The 2,500-nt window shown below is 37.2% G+C and overlaps 1 protein-coding gene across 1 annotated transcript in view; it reads left to right on the forward strand.

Moving 5' to 3' along the window:
- Positions 1 to 2,500, forward strand: part of LOC138025868 (leucine-rich repeat-containing protein 15-like) — a 25,332-nt gene that overhangs the window by 13,877 nt on the left and 8,955 nt on the right. The window lies entirely within an intron of this gene.

Consider the following 2,500-nt stretch of genomic DNA (forward strand, 5'->3'; position numbering starts at 1 on the left):
CTTCACGGTTAAATGTCCACAACGTGAAAACGTTTATTTTCCTATTTGAAAGTCCATATTAAAAAATGAACTTTTGCGAAAGAATTTTTCCATTCCGACGAACGAGAAGCGAATTAGTACATTTTTTTTAGCGTTCAAATAGCCCGCCATTTCAAAATTGGCACACAACTCACAAGTCTTCTCTGTACTTATGACCTACTTGAAAATCCTAAGTTGTGCTGCTGTATTCACTTCCGGATTCAGAGACACCTTCCTCGATGATAGACATAGACATCATAGATTTTTTCTGAAAACTGAAAAGTCCTGAAAACGATCACAGAGCAATACCTTGGCGTCGATCACTTAGAAAACATAGGAACCAAGCTAACAAGCATTCCTTAATCTATGTCACAGCGATCCCGTGAAATCCTGACCAGCTGAAGGGTTGTATCAAACAAAAGTATGATGTTAAAAATTGTTCAAAATTCGTGTCTCGTTTTGAAACAGTATGTTTCTGCGCCTGAGAATATCTCTGCGCCTCAGAATATATGTGACCTTTTCACCTGTTCATCCGACGTTCATTCATAGAACACAAGATTTACTGATATTGGTAACTTATATGTTAACAAATCAAGACTTAGTATTCGGCTTAATTCGCTTTCTATCTTCGGAGCTAAGCTATGGAATTGCCAGAGGCCTGACTTGTGCAAACTTTGGAAAAACAAAACTCACCGTTTTCACTTGCGGTGATGAGGACGATGATGTTGATGTCTCAACGTTAATATTAAAAAGTGCTAGTTATCATTAATCACACCCAGGTTATCATTACTTCCTTATGTTTCATGTCTTCTTATAGGTTCTTGCTCTATCTATGTAAATGTTAGCTATCTGTGAATGTATGTGTATATGTTGTGGTTTCATTTTGTTCATGATTTTTTTTTTTTCAAACCAGTTTAAATTTTTTAAACTTGGTCTATTTTGTTATGAACTGTCTAATAAAGAAGGGGGGGAGTTAAAAAAACAGGGGATTGGTCTTTTAGGGGGTCTAAAAAGAACTAGACATATTTTCCCCCCTTCTACCTCTATCCTACCCCACCCTTCCTTCAGACATCTATTCCCCCCCCCCCCTTATGTCCACCCCCTCTACACAACACTACTCACAGCATTTCCTATTACTCGAGAACTTTCTGTATGCTCACGAGAACTTGATCTTCAACTCCCTATCCGCAAGCAATTTATGCAAATTCCTGAGACAAATTTATCAATGAATATTTTATTATTCACCCCAGGCCACTCTCGGTCAAAAGTTTGATTATACACAAATGTGCAATACGACACCAAAGCCACATATGCGTACATGAAATCGATTTCTGTAGAGAATTAGAGGAATTGAAAGGCCACGTAAAGACAACAAGGCCAAACATTTCTGAAAGAAAAAAACAGAGAAACAACTCCGCCTTTCAGGAAACAAGGATCGATCTAGGTTGAAACAAGTAACAAAAGAAAACAGCAGATGACAACTCGAAGAAAATGGGTTTACAGCAACAACAAACTCTTCACAGGAAACGACAAGAAAGTAGTCCCAAAACGGGAACTGTTTCAGGACTTGTCCCAAGCAGTCGAATTTCTCGCAGCGAACAGCATATTACGGAAAGTGGCTTGTGCAGAAATCAGCCAGAAAGTTGTCAACGTATCCATTCCATGCACACAAAATGCTCAACAACCAATGGCATCTCCAACATTCCTCTCTTTGATAGAGATCGACTTGATGTAAAATGTCACCCTTGCCCCAACATGCTTTTAGGAAAAATAACTGAGATAAAAAACCATTATGCTAGAGTAGTGACCAAGGTTGGAGAAATACAATGACTTATTTCTTCTACAACATTAAACCTGTGCAGTGTTACTAATCATACTTTTGATTATTTCAAAGAAACGTCCTCTAAATTCAGCTTATAAACAGGCCATTCTGAAAAATAAGTAATTTCCTTTCAAGAGAAATTGTGGTTTATTGATATTGTAACAGTACAAAAAATACCATTGTTACGTTTAACGGTAATGTAGTTACTTACTGAGAGACAAATGTTTATGAATCTTGTATTATACACGTTATATTGTCAAAGGAATGATTAAACAATATCACTGTTTTTTCATCATGAATAGTACCCTTACTTGTGAAAGACAGAAAAGGCTTTCAAATTTCTTTACAGTGGTCAATTTACCATATCAACTCAGTTGATAAACACAACCCAACTCAGTTGATAAACCACAGCTTCTTTACCAACAAAACCCCCTTATCCTACATGTAAAAGAATGCTTTACTTCCACCAATCATGAGCCAATATTCTTAACCCAAAAACCAAGACAACGGGTATTTTAGACTAAACCCTGGAAATAACTGATTACTCCAGTCACTACAATGCGTGCCAATCCCTAAGTCGAAGTAAAAGCTAACCGTTTTAAAAGGGGTGCTCAGATCTAAATACTGCCTCTCAGCGCCATTTGAAATGAGTGTTCTATA

Source organism: Montipora capricornis, chromosome 12 (genome assembly GCF_036669925.1).
Source record: "Montipora capricornis isolate CH-2021 chromosome 12, ASM3666992v2, whole genome shotgun sequence".
Taxonomy (NCBI): domain Eukaryota; kingdom Metazoa; phylum Cnidaria; class Anthozoa; order Scleractinia; family Acroporidae; genus Montipora; species Montipora capricornis.